The sequence below is a fragment of the Bos indicus x Bos taurus genome, chromosome 11 (assembly GCF_003369695.1).
Source record: "Bos indicus x Bos taurus breed Angus x Brahman F1 hybrid chromosome 11, Bos_hybrid_MaternalHap_v2.0, whole genome shotgun sequence".
NCBI classification, from domain to species: Eukaryota; Metazoa; Chordata; class Mammalia; order Artiodactyla; family Bovidae; genus Bos; species Bos indicus x Bos taurus.
The window spans coordinates 30,066,629-30,084,446 of record NC_040086.1 but is presented as its reverse complement, the minus strand read 5'-3'; the positions used below and the strand labels follow the sequence as shown (position 1 = coordinate 30,084,446).

The window sequence follows — 17,818 nt, the reverse complement described above, 5'->3', positions numbered from 1 at the left end:
AGAGTGGGTAGCCTTTCCCTTCTCCAGGGTATCTTCCCAACCCAGGGATCAAACCCAGGTCTCCTGCATTGCAGGCAGATTCTTTACCAGCTGAACCACCAGGGAAGCCTAAAAGGAAGAGAGTCAAGTATATAATGCTTACATTCTTAGGGAGTGTAGATATAGCACAATGATAAAAAGATAAGGGAGTATAGGGAGAGCATAACGCAAAAAAAATTATAGTTACTGTCAGTAGATAGTATTGCTAACTGAGACTATTGTATGTGTGATATATATAATAAAACAAATGAGTAGTCAAGAGATGTTTAATTCCATTATCCCCTGTTCCCTTGAGAATCAAGATTCATAGTTTGGAAGAAAGGAGATACAGTTGTAATATAGAAGAGGCTAAGAAAAAAGCCTGTAGACTTGAATTTGAATTGGAAATATCATTGTAAACTCATGAGGTATTTCACCTTAGAAAACACAAATGTGGGTGTTGACGTATATACTACCTAGTTGAGTTCACTGAAATGCCTAGAAACAATATCCAGGCCAATAGCAGTGAACTAATCCAGTACTCAAAAATATGGTCTTGAAATACTATTTCTCACTAAAAGGAACCTGTGTTTCTTAGAGAAGTGGAAGATTCTCTTTTTGCAACAAGAAATATACAAGAAAAGCATAGACCATCCCGTAATACTAAGGAAGGAATACAATCATCCCTGGGTATCCTCAGGAGATTGGTTCCAGGACCCCCTTCAGAATCCAAAAACCCAAGGATGCTCAAGCCCTTTATATAAGTTAGAGACAGAGAAATATCATATGATATTACTTACATGTGGAATCTAAAAAAAAAAACCACAATGGTACAAATGAACTTAATTATGAAACAGAAACAAACTCACGGACTTAGAGAACGTTATGGTTACCAAAGGAGAAGGCAGAGGGGGAGGAATAGTTAGGAAGTTTGAGATTGAAATGTACACACTGCCATATTTTAAATGGATAACCAGCAAGGACCTACTGTATGGTGCAGAGAACTCTGCTCAATATTATGTGACAACTTAAATGTGAAAAGATTTTGAAAAAGAATAGATATATGTATACATTCTACATCAGGAATACACCTTCAGACACAGAAGTGCATGCAGAACATCAGGTGAGAGTGGACAGGGGTGCTGACCAGTGTAAAAGAATACATAGAACCACACAAAACTCGGTAGGACAATGCAACTGGGGGGAGAATCAGGAGTGTTAGTAGGACTGGGCCTGCCCTTGGTGGGTCGGGGAACTGAAGCAGGGGTCTGATCCCCACACTGGGCAGTTGTCTGAGTCAGAGGAGAAACATTTAAGGCTGAGAGTAAAACAGCTGATCTGTGGCAGCCTAAATGGAATGAGAATCAGACAGTTCTTGCTGCAGCCATACATACCCCAGACAGGGACACACGTCCCCTGGAAGGCTCAGTGGCTGGGAATTGGAGTTTAGGGATTATGGAGCAATCTCAAGGTGAGGGCCACTGTTGACTGCAGAGAGATGGATCGAGGGGATGTGAGGGAAGAGACTGTGGTGGGAAATGCCTGTGGAGGAAAGCCTGGCAGCCACGAAAGCAAGGCAATACTGCTGAGTAAGGGGTGGAGCCATCACCATAGCCTCTCTTTCCTTATACACCAGCATCAACAGCTGAATAATAGAAAGGCTAGCCCATCAAACACCTGACGCACAGAACTACAGAGTAGGACACCCAGGGTGCTCCTTAAGTGACTGATGTGCCAAACACAGAGTAGGACCCCAGCCTGGGGGCCCATATATGTGCCTGACATACTGAACAACAGAGAAGGACCCCAGGCAAGTGCCTGAACAGGCAGAGTTCCAGAGAAAGACTGGCCAAAGAGGCCTTCTGATCACCAGCTACAAGAGGCTTGAAAAAAGACTCTGATAGGGCAATAACTTCTGGGGCAGAGGCAGTCCTGCACACTTTGTGCCGAGGTCCCCACAAGCCAAACAGCTGCACCACCTTCATGCTCAACTCTTATTGGAGCAGAGCTGCCACAGGCAAAAAATAATCTTGCATCTATGTGTGCAGGGTTGCTTCAATCATGTCCAAAAGTTTGCGACACTGTAGACTGGGGGCTGCCAGGCTTCTCTGTCAGAGGGTTTTCCAGGCAAGAATACTGGAGCGTATTGGCCAATACTGGTTGCCATACCCTTCTAGAGCACTGTATTTCCTGCTGCCTTAGCTGCCAACTCCCCTGAGTACCTGGTGCTGCCAGAACCCCTGAGACCCAAGCACCTGCACCACCTCCACACCTGGCCCTCACAGGGGCAAACCCAGGTCCTCCAGGGCAGCCTCAGGAGCAAATCCCAGTGGACAACCCACGTGCAGAGGTGGAAATAAAACCACAACTGAAACCCAGGGGCAGTGTGGCTAAGGAAGAAGACCCAAAACCTTCCCACCAGCTGTACAAGCTGAAGATTAAATCCACATGAAAAACTAGGCAGACTCTGTGTCTGAGGAATATATAAAAGGACATTGAGAGCTCCCACAAAAGAAAACACACTAGTTCTGATAGCTGTGGATATTGGAAGCAAGAACACACAGGAGTAGGGCCAGATTAGAATCTGGGCTGCCCCCACAGCAGGTCCAGATCAGCACAGTGTTGGAAGGCATCCTAGGGAGATGAAGTGGACTGTGACTCAAACACAATAAGTTAAAGAAAATAACGAAAAGGCAGAGAAATACTACACAAATGAATGCACAAATTAGAACCACAGAAGTCCAAATAAATGAAGAGGAAATAGACAAACTACCTGAAAAAGAATTCAGAATAAAGATGATCAAAAACCTTGAAAACAAAATGGACAAAATGCAGGAATCAATTAACAAAGACCTATAAGAAGTAAAGAATAAACATACAAAGACAAACAATACAATTACTGAAATTAAAAATACTCTGGAAGGAATAAAGGCAGAATATCTGAAGCAAAAGAACAAATCTCAGTGAGCTGGAAGACAAAATGGTAGAAATAACTTCTGAAGAGCAGAATAAAGTAAAAAGAATGAAAAGAACTGAGGATAGTCTCAGAGACCTCTGGGACAATATCAAAGGCACCAACATTCGAATAATAGGGGTCTCAAAAGAAGAAGAGAAAAAGAAAAGGTAGGAGAAAATTTTAGAAAAGATTATAGTTGAAATTTCCCCAACACAGAAAAAGAAATAGTCAATCAAGTCCAAGAGTCCCATACAGGATACACCCAAGGATAAACACACCAACATACATACTAAGCAAGCTAACAAAGACTAAACACAAAGAAAGAATATTAAAAGCAGCAAGGGAGAAGCAACAAGTAACATACAAAGGAAACCCTATATGCTTAACAGCTGATCTTTCAGCAGAAACTCTGAAGGCCAGAAAGGAATGGTAGGATATATTTAAAGTATTAAAGGGAAAAAATATACAACCAAGATTACTCTACCCAGCAAAGATCTCATTCAAAATTTGATGGAGAAATAAAAAGCTTTTCAGACAATCAAAAGTGAAGAAAATTCAGCACCACCAAACCAGCTTTACAATAAATGTTAAAGGGACTTGAATAGTCAAGAAATACAAGAGAAGGGGAAAGATCTACAAAATCAACCCCAAACAATTAAGAAAATGGCAATAAGAACATACCTATCAATAATTACTTTAAATGTAAATGGATTAAATGCTCCAACCGAAAGACACAGATTGGCTGGATGGATACAAAAGCAAAACCAATATACGTGCTGTCCATGAGAAACCCACTTCAGACCTAAAGACACACATAGACTGAAAGTGAGAGGATGGAAAAATATATTCCATGCAAATGGGAAGCAAAAGAAAGCTGGAGTAGCAATCCTCATATCAGGCAAGACAGACCTTAAAATAAAGAAGATTACAAAGGATAAGGAAGGACACTACATAATGATCAAGGGATCTATCCAAGAGGAAGACATAACAATTGTAAATATCTATGCACCCAACATAGGAGCACCTCAGTATATAAGACAAACACTAACAGACATAAAAGGAGAAATTGACAGTAACACAATAATCGTAGGAGACTTTAACACCCCACTCACATCAATGGACAGATCATCAAAACAGAAAGTTAATAAGGAAATACAAGTTTTAAATAATACATTAGATGAGATCAATCTCAATGATATCATCAGGACATTCCAAATGCAGAAGAATACACCTTCTTCTTAAGTGCACATGGAACATTCTCCAGGATAGACCACATCTTGGGTCACAAATCAAACCTCAGTAAATTTAAGAAAATTGAAATCGTATTAAGCATCTTATTCAACCACAATGCTATGAGACTTGATATCAATTATAAGGAAAAAAACTGTAAGAAACATAAACATATGGAGATTAAGCAACACATTTCTAAATAACCAACAGGTTACTGAAGAAATCAAAAGGGAAACCAAAAAATTTCTAGAAAGAAATCACAATGAAATATGACAACTCAAAACCTATAGGATTCAGCAAAAGCAGTTCTAAGAAGGAAGTTTATAGCAAGACGATCCTAACTTAAGAAACAAGAAAAACATCGAATAAACAACCTAACTGTACACCTAAAACTACTGGAAAAAGGAGGAAAAAAACACCAAAATTAGTATAAGGAAAGAAATCATAAAGATCCGAGCAGAAATAAATGAAAAAGAAATGAAAGAAACAATAGTAAAGATTAATAAAACTAAAAACTTGTTCTTTAAGAAGATAAACAAAATTGGCAAACCTTTGGCCAGACTCATCAAGAATGAGAGAGAGAAGAATCAACTCAACAAAATTAGAAATGAAAAAGGAGAGGTTACAATAGACAATGCAGAAATCAAAGGATTATGAGAAACTATTATGAACAACTATATGGCAATAAAATAGATAACCTGGAAGAAATGCACAGATCCTTAGAAAAGTTTGATCTTCCAATACTGAACCAGGAAGAAACAGAAATTATGAACAACCCAATTACAAGCCCTGAAAATTGAAGCTGTGATCAAAAATCTCCCAAAAAAACAAAAGCCCAGGACCAGACAGCTTCACAGAAGAATTCTATCAAACATTTAGAGAAGAGCTAATGCCTATCCTTCTAAGACTCTTTCAAAAAATTTCAGAAGAAGGAACTCATTCTACGAGGCCACCATCACCCTGATACCAAAACCAGACAAAGACAACACAAAAAAAGAAACTACAGGCCAATATCACTGATGAACATAGATGCAAAAATCCTCAACAAAATTTAGCAAACAGAATTCAGCAACACATCAAAAAGCTCATACACCATGATCAAGTTGGGTTTATTCCAGGGATGCAAGGACCCTTCAATATGTGCAAATCAATTAAGGTGATATACCACATTAACAAACTGAAAGATAAAAAACCATATGATAATCTCAATAGATGCAGAAAAAGCCTTTGACAAAATTCAGCACCCATTTATGATTAAAACTCTTCAAAACATGGGCATAGAAGGAACCTACCTCAACATGGTAAAGGCCATATATGATAAGCCTACAGCAAACATTATTCTCAATGATGAAAACTGAAAGCATTCCCCCTAAGATCAGGAACAAGACAAGGGTATCCACTTTTGCCACTATTATTCAACATAGTTCTGGAAGTCCTAGCTATAGCAATCAGAGAAGGAAAAGAAATAAAAGGAATCCAGATCAGAAAAGAAGTAAAGCTCTCACTGTTTGCAGATGACATGATACTGTACATAGAAAACCCTAAAGATAGTATCAGAAAATTACTAGAGCTAATCAGTGAATTTAGCAAAGTTGCAGGATACAAAATCAATACACAGAAATCACTTGCATTTCTATATACTAACAATGAAAAATCAGAAAGAGAAATTAAGGAATCAATCCCATTCACCATTGCAACAAAAAGAATTAAATATCTAGGAATAAACCTACCTAAGGAGACAAAAAAACTGTACACAGAAAATAATAAGACACTAATGAAAGAAATCAAAGATGACATAAAGATGGAGAGATATTCCAAGTTCCTGGGTAGGAAGAATATTGTAAAACTGACTATACTACCAAAGGCAATTACAGATTCAATGCTATTCCTATCAAATTGCCAATGACATTTTTCACAGAACTAGAGCAAAAAATTTCAGAATTCATGTGGAAACACCAAAGACCCCAAATAGCCAAAGCAGTCCAAAGAAAGAAGAATGGAGCTGGAGGAATCAACCTTCCTGACTTCAATTATACTACAAAGCTACAGTCATCAAGACAGTATGGTACTGGTACAAAAACAGAAATATAGACCAATGGAACAAGATAGAAAACCCAGAAATAAATCCGTGCACATATGGATATCTTATATTTGACAAAGGAGGCAAGAGTATACAATGGGGCAAAGACAGCCTCTTCAATAAATGGTTCTGGGAACACTGGACAGCTACATGTAAAAGAATGAAATTAGAACACTTCTTAACACCATACATGAAGATAAACTCAAAATGGATTAAGGACCTAAATGTAAGACCAGAAACTATAAAACTGTTAGAGGAAAACATAAGTAGAACACTCGATGATATGAATCAAAGCAAGATCCCCTGTGACCCACCTCCTAGAGTAATGGAAATAAAAACAAAGTAAACAAGTGGGACCTGATTAAACTAAAAGCTTTTGCACAGTAAAGGAAACTATAAGCAGGTGAAAAGACCTTCCCTCAGAGTGGGAGAAAATAATAGCAAATGAAACAACTGACAAAGGATTAATTTCCAAAACATACAAGCAGCTCATACAACTCAATACCAGGAAAACAAACAACCCAATCAAAAAGTGGGAAAAAGTCCTAAACAGACATTTCTCCAAAGAAGACATACCAATGGCTAACAAACACATAAAAACACATCACTCATTATTAGAGAAATGCAAATCAAAATTACAATGAGATATCACTTCACACTGGTTAGAATGGCCATCATCAAAAAGTCAACAAACAATAAATGCTGGAGAGGGTGTGGAGAAAAAAGGAATGCTCTTGCACTGTTGGTGGCAATGGAAACTGATACAGCCACTATGGAAGATGGTATGGAGATTCCTTAAAAAACTAGGAATAAAAGCACCATATGACCCAGCAATCCCACTCCTAGGCATATACCCTGAAGAAACCAAAATTGGAAAAGACGTATGTATTCCATTGTTCATTGCAGCACTATTTACAATAACTAGAACATGGAAGCCAACTAGGTGTCCATCAACAGATGAATGTATAAAGAAGTTGTGGTACATATACACAATGGAATATTACTCAGCCATAAAAGGAGTGCCTTTGAGTCAGTTCTAATGACATGGATGGACTTAGAACCTATTATACAGAGTGAAGCAAGTCAGAAGGAGAAAGATAACTGCCTCTTGAGAAATCTGAATGCAGGTCAGGAAGCAACAGTTAGAACTGGACATGGAACAACAGACTGGTTCCAAATAGGAAAAGGAGTACGTCAAGGCTGTATATTGTCACCCTGCTTATTTAACTTATATGCAGAGTACATCATGAGAAATGTTGGGCTCGAGGAAGCACAAGCTGGAATCAAGATTGCCAGGAGAAATATCAATAACCTCAAATATGCAGATGACACCACCCTTATGGCAGAAAGTGAAGAAGAACTAAAGAGCCTCTTGATGAAAGTGAAAGTGGAGAGTGAAAAAGTTGGCTTAAAGCTCAACAATCAGAAAACTAAGATCATGGCATCTGGCCCCATCACTTCATGGCAAATAGATGGGGAAACAATGGAAACAGTGGCTGACTTTATTTTTCTGGGCTCCAAAATCATGGCAGAAGGTGACTGCAGCCATGAAATTAAAAGACACTTACTCCTTGGAAGGAAAGTTATGACCAACCTAGATAGCATATTAAAAAGCAGAGACAAACACATAAAGTAATTTGCCAACAAAGGTCTGTCTAGTCAATGCTATGGTTTTTCATGTTGTCATGTAAGGATGTGAGAGTTGGACTGTAAAGAAAGCTGAGCACTGAAGAATTGATGCTTTTGAACTGTGGTGTTAGAGAAGACTCTTGAGAGTCCCTTGGACTGCAAGGAGATCCAACCAGCTCATCCTAAAGGAGATCAGTCCTGGGTGTTTATTGGAGGGACTGATGTTTAAGTTGAAACTCCAATACTTTGGCCACCTGAAGCGAAGGGATGACTCATTGGAAAAGACCCTGATGCTGGGAAAGATTGAAGGCAGGAGGAGAAGGGGACGACAGAGGATGAGATGGTTGGATGGCATCACCGACTCAATGGACATGGGTTTGTGTGGACTCCGGGAGTTGATGATGGACATGGAGGCCTGGTGTGCTGCGGTTCATGGGGTTGCAAAGAGTCAGGTATTACTTAGCAACTAAACAATAGAAACAACCATAGTAGCGATTTGACAAGAGGTTTGTGAGGGTTAAATCCAAATTGTTTAGGACAGTATATAGGGAATACTACAACTGTACTCTGTTATTATGCTGTAATTACTATAAAGTCAGTATATCAAAGGGTATGATAAATTCCAGAAATATTCATAATGAAACAAATTAGAGTACCAAAAATAGAGTCCAGCATACATGGGAACTTAATGTACGACAAAGGTAGAAATTCAGTTTAGTAAAGAAAAATAATTTATTTACAGAAGAAGCACAATAGGCTGGCCATCTGGAAGAAATGCATGTCATATATGAAAATAAATTCCAGATGGATTCCACATTTAAATGTAACAAAAAAAATAAAGCTTTTAGAAAACTTAGGAGGATAACCAACCTTGGGATGAAAGAGGCATTCTTAAATAGGACAGAAAGCTCAGAATCAATGAATGAAAAGGCAAAAAATAATAAGCATAAATAAAATAAAAATTATAGTCTGTGGAAATATTTGCAACATTTAACAAACATTTGTTTGAACACCTTTTACGCAATAGATGCTACTGGGTACCATGATGAATAAAACATTTAGCAAATACTAGAAGCCAGGGTTTGATTTATTATTTTGTTATTTGTCTATATGGTATTCCTACATTCATGGAGCTTATCTTCTAGTGATAGATATAACAGGTAACATACAAAGAGTTCTTACATGTAAGAGAGAGAAAAAAACCAATGGTAAAAGTGGTAAGAAACTATAAAGGGACAACTCAAAGAATTCCAAACAGCTAACATATGAAATCATATTTATCACATTTATATGATGAAAACACTGCATATTTCTTCCCAACTCTGTGGTCAGTCACCTCATGCTGGTAGTTTGAACTCAGTCATGATGAGAATATTTACATCATAGAAATCAGCAAATGCTACAAGTCAGAGTTTGATCTATTATTTTGTTACTTGTCTAAAACAATAATGGAGAAAAACATAAAAAATGTAGATTAAACTAAAAACGTGGTGTGTCTGTGGCCATCACATTATGAATAGCACAGAACATTAAGAAAATATTCTTCTAGTATTTGAAAAATATTATCCGATTCAGCACAATAGTCACTCACCTCATTGACAGATAATGAGGTTCTGAAATATGTGGTGCTAACATGGAAAGAAATTTCAATTTAATGAGTACAGTTTATATGAGGATAAAAATAGTTTAATGGTAGATCACATTTCAGATTTAATGACAATAAATTTATCAGGAAAAGAGTGAATTGGAATGGAGCTCCGTTTGTCAAATCATGGTTGCACTGGAACCACAGGTTGCATGCAGATATGAGAGCTCAGAAACAATCAGCCAAAGCAGCCTGTAATATTCAGCTGGCTGTAAAGAGCTTATGATACATCACTGAATACTCTATTATTATTTATAAATTATGTATCATTGAAGTCAGTAAAATCAACATTGAACATATGTCCTTATATGTAGCACTTTGTGAGTTTGTGTGCGTGTGTGTGTGAGTTATTAATAGTTAAACACTTACCAGCACTTGCTTCCATCAACATCCCTTTAACCAGAATTCATTCGCATGGCCATGGAAGGCATGTTCTATCTAAGCAACCTCATGACCAGCTAAAAACTGTTGTAACAGCATGGTGAAGGATAGGCTGGATTTGCAGGAAAAAACTATCAATCCCTGACATTGCACTGTTATTTTCATTTTTTTAAGAGGACATTGAGACTCAGCTTAAATTAACTTGCCCAAGAGTCACTCGTCTAAAAAGAAGATGAGATGAGATTTGATCTCATGTTTATCTAGTTTCATTGTTTTTCTCCACACCATTCTCTACCTCTGGAAATACAACACACTGAGTTTGAGGTAATGGTGGAGTTTACAAACAAAAGATTTTTCCAACCTCCCTGGAAGTATGTATTTATAAGTTGACTAATGTAGTGAAGAGTTTCGATCACAGAAAGAAGTCAGTGAATGGTCAGGGTGAGGAAGTCAGTGGGAACAATGTGTTTCTCTGGACAGCTTATTTGCCTTCAGGGAGATTAAATCCATGGGTTTATCCAGACAGTTAGGGAGCTGTGTACCCATCTCCATTTTTCTTTTTCAGACACAGTCTGCTTGATTTTTTTTTTATTATTATTACCTTGGAAATAAACATTGCCAGACACATAAGAAATAGATGGGAACCAGGGAAAGATATGGGAATGAGGCAACTTGAAAATTGCCTTGTCCCAGCTGGTCAGTAATACCCTCACTTTAATGTATTTATCTTATCTAGGGCTTTCCTGGTGACTCAGATGGCAAAGAATCTGCCTGCAATGCAGGAGACCCAGGTTCAATCCCTGGGTTAAGATCCCCTGGAGAAGTATTCTTGCCTGGAGAATTCCACGGACAGAGAAACCTGGCGGGCTACAGTCCATGAGGTTGCAGAATCGGACACAACTGACCAACTAACACTTTCAACTCTTTGTCACAAATCTTATCAACTAGGCTTTAAACCCCTTGAAGTCAGGAACTGTGTTTTGTTAAATGTCCTAATATAATTTCTTCATATAGCCAATGAGTAACAAATATTGGTTGAATCAATTATCATATGAGTGCCTACTCAGTCCTTGTTTACATAATATGTATCTTATTTCTCTTTATCTGAGTATTCCCTGAGGGGAGAAGCCAGGTCTTCCATCAAGACCAAAGGTTATTCAGCTATTTATACAACACCGCACTCCAGTACTCTTGCCTGGAAAATCCCATGGATGGAGGAGCCTGGTAGGCTGCAGTCCATGGGGTCGCTAAGAGTCGGACAGGACTGAGCGACTTCACTTTCACTTTCCACTTTCATGCATTGGAGAAGGAAATGGCAACCCACTCCAGTGTTCTTGCCTGGAGAATCTCAGGGACAGGGGAGCCTGATGGGCTGCCATCTATGGGGTTGCACAGAGTCAGACACGACTGAAGCAACTTAACATACAACAGATATCCATTAAACTCATGCTATATGTGACGCTCCACAGAGTGAAAATATTGGTCATTGCTTAGACTGGGAACTCCACAAGGTTGAGAACCATATACTTTATTTCCTGAGACTTCCCATAAAGGACAGTATATATTCAGAATGCAAGGTTCTTTATAAAAATAGCTAACATTTATTGGATATTTACTGTGTGTTGGCACCAAGTGTTGGTGTTGGCTTTATATATATTATTGCATTTAACCACCATAACAAAACCATGGGCCTTCCCTGGTGGCTCAGACAGTAAAGAATCTCCTTGCAATACAGGAGACACAGGTTTGATCCCTGGGTCGGGAAGATCCCCTGGAAAAGGGAATGGCAACCCACTCTAGTATTCCATGGGGTCACAAAAAGTCGGACATGACTAGGCAACTAACACAACAGCAACAATCCTATGAGGGGGGCGCTGTTATCACCCCTACCTTGCAGATGAGGAAGTGGAAGCTTAAGAAATGAAGTAGTAAAAAAAAATCACACAGCTACAAAGTGTCAGAATCCCAAATTTTTACTGCTGTGGCATCCTGCCTTCCCCTGGGCTACTGGCAGTGTCAGTTCTCTGGGACAACACGAAAAGGATGAGCCATTAAAAAGTCTAGCCCTGTAGCTCTGCCAAGGACACTGAGTCTTCCTTCAGTCCCTCCCCTTCTTAGCCAGGACTTACAGATATGATGTAGAGGTCATGATTTTAGATGAGGTATCTTATAACAGAGTCAGTGGTGAACACCATTTTTGACAGATTTTAGAGTTTGGTTTTACGATTTGGATAATAGACTACTCTCACCTGTCTCTAGCTCATTAGAAAACTAAGAGTTGCCTAGTTTGCTAAAACTGGAAAATGCTTTCAAGCAGACAGTGGAGTTTGAAGGAAGCTTTTTAAAAATTCCTGCTTTGTTTGGTTCAGAATAGATGTCTGAATTGATATATTTAAATTCCCGTCCTCTATACTAAAACAAAAGCAAAGATCTACAAAAGAGAATAAGAGAGAGGACCAGAGAATGTGATGACTTTCCGGAAAATAGAAAGTGGATAAGACCTTATTTACAGGTAAAATTGAGTCTCAAATGCATAGAAAGAATGAAGGCAGAGTTGGATAAGAAGTGATGGGGGAGAAAAAGTAAGGAAGAAAGGAAAATTAGAAATGTCAGAAGTAGAACTTTGTTAGACAGTTATGCTCCATACACCAAACTAAAATAACATGAATTCCAGGATATGGTAGAGTATAAGAAAATGTAATGAACTTGAACTCGTTGCAGGAGCAGGTTTCTTTGAACAGTTCAACTCCTCCAAGGTTTCAGAAACAATATTTAGGTATATCAAGAATATTATTTAAAGAGTCATAATATTAAGACATTGTCCAAAAGTTTCCAATTTTTAGAATCAGTCCACAGAGAAGCCATGGAGGATTGTACAGCTGTAGAATAAAAGGTAAAGACAATAAACCTGGACAAGATGAAAGTAATACTGCAGCTGACAGAACTTGGGAGGAGAGGAGGATGAAGCAGAGGTGTTAATATATTCACAACAGAGAATCAAAAGATATTGTCTAAAGTTGTTTAAAAAAGAATTAGACATTGAAGTGTGTTATGTAAAGTCATAAAAGTAATAGAAGAACCAATGATAAAAATACAACTAACAAAACTTGGAAATACAAAGGAGATGAAAAGTCAGATCAGATCAGATCAGATCAGTCACTCAGTCGTGTCCGACTCTGCGACCCCATGAATCACAGCATGCCAGGCCTCCCTGTCCATCACCAACTCCTGGAGTTCACTCAGACTCACATCCATCGAGTCAGTGATGCCATCCAGCCATCTCATCCTCTGTCGTCCCCTTCTCCTCCTGCCCCCAATTCCTCCCAGCATCAGAGTCTTTTCCAATGAGTCAACTCTTCGCATGAGGTGGCCAAAGTACTGGAGTTTCAGCTTTAGCATCATTCCTTCTAAAGAAATCCCAGGACTGATCTCCTTCAGAATGGACTGGTTGGATCTCCTTGCAATCCAAGGGACTCTCAAGAGTCTTCTCCAACACCACAGTTCAAAAGCATCAATTCTTTGGCACTCAGCCTTCTTCACAGTCCAACTCTCACATCCATATATGACCACAGGAAAAACCATAGCCTTGACTAGATGAACCTTTGATGGCAAAGTAATGTCTCTGCTTTTGAATATGCTATCTAGGTTGGTCATAACTTTCCTTCCAAGGAGTAAGCGTCTTTTAATTTCATGGCTGCAGTCAACATCTGCAGTGATTTTGGAGCCCAGAAAAATAAAGTCTGACACTGTTTCCACTGTCTCCCCATCTATTTCCCATGAAGTGGTGGGACCGGATGCCATGATCTTCGTTTTCTGAATGTTGAGCTTTAAGCCAATTTTTTCACTCTCCACTTTCACTTTCATCAAGAGGCTTTTGAGTTCCTCTTCACTTTCTGCCATAAGGGTGGTGTCATCTGCATATCTGAGGTTATTGATATTTCTCCCGGCTATCTTGATTCCAGCTTGTGTTTTTTCCAGTCCAGCATTTCTCATGATGTACTCTGCATATAAGTTAAATAAGCAGAGTGACAATATACAGCCTTGACGTACTCCTTTTCCTATTTGGAACCAGTCTGTTGTTCCATGTCCAGTTCTAACTGTTGCTTCCTGACCTGCATACAGATTTCTCAAGAGGCAGATCAGGTGGTCTGGTATTCCCATCTCTTTCAGAATTTTCCACAGTTTATTGTGATGCACATAGTCAAAGGCTTTGGCATAGTCAATAAAGCAGAAATAGATGTTTTTCTGGAACTCTCTTGCTTTTTCCATGATCCAGTGGATGTTGGCAATTTGATCTCTGGTTCCTCTGCCTTTTCTAAAACCAGCTTGAACATCAGGAAGTTCACGGTTCACATATTGCTGAAGCCTGGCTTGGAGAATTTTGAGCATTACTTTACTAGCGTGTGAGATGAGTGCAATTGTGAGGTAGTTTGAGCATTCTCTGGCATTGCCTTTCTTTCGTACTGGAATGAAAACTGACCTTTTCCAGTCCTGTGGCCACTGCTTAGTTTTCCAAATATGCTGGCATATTGAGTGCAGCACTTTCACAGCATCATCTTTCAGGATTTGGAATAGCTCAACTGGAATTCCATCACCTCTACTAGCTTTGTTCGTAGTGATGCTTTCTAAGGCCCACTTGACTTCACATTCCAGGATGTCTGGCTCTAGGTCAGTGATCACACCATCATGATTATCTGGGTCGTGAAGATCTTTTTTGTACAGTTCTTCTGTGTATTCTTGCCATCTCTTCTTAATATCTTCTGCTTCTGTTAGGTCCATACCATTTCTGTCCTTTATCGAGCTCATCTTTGCATGAAATGTTCCTTTGGTATCTCTGATTTTCTTGAAGAGATCCCTAGTCTTTCCCATTCTGTTGTTTTCCTCTATTTCTTTGCATTGATCGCTGAAGAAGGCTTTCTTATCTCTTCTTGCTATTCTTTGGAACTCTGCATTCAGATGTTTATATCTTTCCTTTTCTCCTTTGCTTTTCGCTTCTCTTCTTTTCACAGCTATTTGTAAGGTCTCCCCAGACAGCCATTTTGCTTTTTTGCATTTCTTTTCTATAGCTAAATTCCTTATCCTTCTTTCATAGTAAGGAGTCAATTAATAAGATCTAAACTTGGTAAATCAGGAAATAAATGATTAGGATATGATTTTGAACGATCATGGTGAACAACAGAAAAACTCAAAATAGAAATGGCTAAAAATGGATACTTCCCATCTATTCTAGAAAACCCCTTCCACATGTGTACTAGGAACTAGAGACAATGAAACTCATTGCAGTTCTGTGTTGTAATAACAAAAAGTTGGGAATATCTAAGTGTTCACTGTATGTAAATAAATAATGGCAGAGTGATATTACACAACAGTTTAAAGAAGTGAAATGTATATATGCACTGACATGGAAGGATGTCAAAGTATACCATCTGTGCACAATAGAAATCAAAATAAACATACATTTAAAGATTATAAAGATCTGAGAGGAAACCCACCACTGTTAACAAAGGTGGTGACTCCTGAGAAGGGGAATGTAATTGGGGCGATGGTCAAGGAGGACTCTAACTTTATCTGTGAGGTTTAAAATTTTTACAAGAACATGTTCATGCATGATTTGTGTTGCCTAAAACCAATCATTTTTAAGTGGTTACCACTGTGGCAGACATAAAGCTTTTTCATTTAACACCATTCTATAACATATCAATTTCCTTTTTTTTTTTTTACTATATGTATGTACATGTTATTTTAAAATAATAATTTTAAACAATGACAACAAAAAAAACAATATTTTGGTTCCTTTAGTTACAGAAAACTTCATAGAACAGTGTAGCTGCAGGCAGTTCTCTAAGCCAAAAAGTTGCCCTCCCACTAGCCCTATAAATGATCCTTATTTATGACCACTTCGTGGTATAGATGTGTACAGCTATTTACCATTTCTTCTGGGAGGGTGGATGTTCACATTCATATGAGACAAAACAAATCAAGATTCAACTAGACAGGCTGCTGTGGACTTTGGGAATTGGAAGAGCAAAAATAAAAATAAAAAACAAACCCAGCAACATGCAACATACTCCAGTAAATCACTTCTCCTTTTTGTCTTGTTCTTAAGAAAGAATTTAACAACCTCATCTGTGTTGTGGACATTTTTATGTACTTACCACTGAGTTTTAAAAAGCATGAACAAAATATTTGGCTGAACTGGCCTCTAGACTGGAAGCTAGATAGTAATCATGGTAGATCTTGCTCAAGATTCAATAGTGAGTATATGTATTAATACATCATTTCATCTGTCCAACAATAGCTGTTCCCTTTTTTCTTGTCTTTTTGAGCAACCTTTCAGAAAATTTCAAAATTTTACCAGATTCTGTAGGTTTCACTACTTAAGACCAAGTGAGATCATTTAAACACTGGGGATGAGAGACTATTTCTTTCAATTCTTATTCAAATTCTGACCTTCCCTTCAACATCCCACCATTATGTTCTTTCTGAACCTCAAGAGTGCATTGAGTTTACCTTCCTCTTCTACAGCTTGTCTTTTAGATATGATTCACTTGGGAAGAACCTAGAATCCTTCTACAGCAGATATCACAGACTTTGATTCAGATGTTAATTCCGAGCATTTTGTTTTACCTATAAAGGAATTAATGTTATTTAATTCCAATAATATTAGAACAATATTATTGTTCAACAACAGTGAACAACAATATTGTTCACAAATAATGTTATTTAATCCTCTCAATGTCCCTGTAATCTTGGGTATTATAAGTACCATTATAATGAAGAAGAAACAGATGAAAAGAGTTAGGATCTTTGCCCCCAAGAGATGAATCACAAGAAATTGCTCTCTCCTTTAATATAGTTCTCCTGGTCCAGTTACCTAATAGGAGGCCTTTGTTAAAATTCCTCCTGGTCTTACATTTATAAAAACACCTTTATGGATTGAGCAAACTTCCAGGAACTTTAATGGGAAATCTCCTAATGAATTCCTTTGAAGTTGCCAACACAGTTCAGATATATTTGCAGTAACACCACAAGTTGCTTTTTACTTGTAGAAACAAAGCACCCTATCTTTGATGTTAGCCTCCAAATCTTAACCTGTGTTTCTACCTGGGGCAGTGCATTTAGGGCAGTGAGCTGCCACTTGAAAAGAAGATCCAAATGTTTGGTGTCCCTATTATCACCCTCTGTATACATGAACCCATTGTTTTTCCATCTGACTGATGCTTACAACTTTACTCCTGAGATACACACTATCAAGTCTCCTCAGCCAGAACCAAGCAGGTAAAGAAAGAAGATTAAAAGGTTAAAATAACTACAACAAAACCAGATATATTACAAGATCACTCCTATCCTACCTTAGGTCAGGGCTGGGTCCTGATATTATTCCACTTACCCTCTTGTTGATGGTACTTAAACTGTGAATATCTCAAAGCTTGGAATTTGATGCATCAAATCAAGCCTCAATTTACTTCGTTCACAGGCACTTTCCCAGGCAGTACTGAGGATGTTCCAGTGTCATCTAGACTTGTCCTTTCTTTCCTCTTCCCAAGTTGAAACATTTTCACTCTCTGCCTCATTTCCATTGGTCCAAGATGTCTGTGGCTTCCACAGAGAGCTAATCCAATAAGCCAATCCATGCAAATGTACAAAAAGGCTTAGAATAGAACCTCCCTGGTCCTCCCAAATAAAGAACACATAGTTCCTTCAAGACTAAAAATATCCAAAACTAAAAAGAAAAATTATAAATATGTAAAATTCCCCCGCCTTATTTTTCAACTGATTTATCATGAACATCTTCCCACATCAATCAATTTTATGCAGCAACTTTTTTAATGTTTCAAAATGCAGTTATACTTCCCTGTCTTCCCACTGTTGAGCATTT

At 38.2% G+C, this 17,818-nt stretch overlaps 1 long non-coding RNA gene across 1 annotated transcript in view; it reads right to left on the bottom strand.

Annotated features, from left to right (window-relative positions):
• The window catches only part of LOC113900728, a 79,162-nt gene extending 61,606 nt beyond the window's left edge, over positions 1 to 17,556 (bottom strand). The window contains exon 1 of the long non-coding RNA XR_003513233.1: positions 17,330 to 17,556. This is a non-coding gene — a long non-coding RNA (uncharacterized LOC113900728). The remainder of the gene's footprint in view (positions 1 to 17,329) is intronic.
• Positions 17,557 to 17,818: the final 262 nt, after the last annotated feature.